The sequence below is a fragment of the Lucilia cuprina genome, chromosome 6 (genome assembly GCF_022045245.1).
Source record: "Lucilia cuprina isolate Lc7/37 chromosome 6, ASM2204524v1, whole genome shotgun sequence".
Taxonomy (NCBI): Eukaryota; Metazoa; Arthropoda; class Insecta; order Diptera; family Calliphoridae; genus Lucilia; species Lucilia cuprina.
The window spans coordinates 10,500,110-10,501,458 of record NC_060954.1 but is presented as its reverse complement, the minus strand read 5'-3'; the positions used below and the strand labels follow the sequence as shown (position 1 = coordinate 10,501,458).

At 26.5% G+C, this 1,349-nt stretch overlaps 1 protein-coding gene across 1 annotated transcript in view; it reads right to left on the bottom strand.

The window, feature by feature from the left end:
- The window catches only part of LOC124420483 (Down syndrome cell adhesion molecule-like protein Dscam2), a 40,538-nt gene that overhangs the window by 4,783 nt on the left and 34,406 nt on the right, over positions 1-1,349 (bottom strand). The window lies entirely within an intron of this gene.

The following is a 1,349-nucleotide window of genomic DNA, read 5'->3' as shown; positions in this document are numbered from 1 at the left end:
TAGAACAGAACTAGAACAGAACTAGAACAGAACTAGAACAGAACTATAACAGAACTAGAACAGAACTAGAACAGAACTGGAACAGAACTAGAACAGAACTAGAACAGAGCTAGAACAGAACTAGAACAGAACTAGAGCAGAACTAGAACAGAACTAGAAGAGAACTAGAAGAGAACTAGAACAGAACTAGAACAGAACTAGAACAGAACTAGAACAGAACTAGAACAGAACTAGAACAGAACTAGAACAGAACTAGAACAGAACTAGAACAGAACAGAGCTCTGTCGCTAACTCGAAAGCTTTTTTCGGAATTAATGATTTATTCATTTGTTTAATGCACTTTCCCTAAAAATATCATAATTTGAATAAAATGTTGTATAAAATCTTTTTTATATTTCTTTTAGATACAATTATGCCCATCATTAATATGCTTTTAAGCTGTAAATAATAGTAAGTATTATTCTTTTATTTAAATATATTTATTATTAAGTGTATTTTTTGTTTTATAAAACTCTTGTCAAAACTGTGAATTGCTTAAATTAAAACTCAAACTTAAAAGTTTAACAAAGAAATTAAAACCAAAAATTTTAAATTGTTTACAGAACTTTAAGAAAAAAAGCTTTAATAAGCATGCAATAATATTAAAAAAATTAATAATTTTAATTTTTAAAGAAAACATTTACATGCCATTAAAACCAAAACCAGGAATCTAATATAAATTCTACTTACATATAAATATTAGTTTAACGCTACTATAATTTTATTCACTACTGTCTACAGACAAAACAAACAAAATCAAACGAAATTGTGTTTACAACTTACAAATGTCTTCGACTAATAGAGAGATTTATTTTTTAAATAAAGTGGATCAATAGATTATTTTCAAACGTTAAAATAATTGCAAAGTTAAAGGTGGTTTGGGGGAGATTAAAAGGGAATAAAAAGTAGAGAAAAATAAAATAATAAAAATAAGTATAAGGTAAATATAATTATTTAAGAAGTTATGTTGATTTATAGCAAGAATAATTTTAGTACATAAAGAGTCAGTTTATTGGAATTATATTCATAAAAGCTCATTTCAATAGCATCTTTAAAAGAATGGATACGTAAGCTTAAATTTGACTTTTACAATCAACTTTGTTGCTAGGAATCTAAAAAACTTTTCCAAACATAAAACTATTTAGAGTTTTTCTCAAAAGCTTTCTTTGTTGAAAGCTCTATCGTTATCTTAACTAGAACTTAACTAAAACTGAACTAGAACTGAACTAGAACTGAACTAGAACTGAACTAGAACTGAACTAGAACTGAACTAGAACTGAACAAGAACTGAACAAGAACTGAACTAGAAC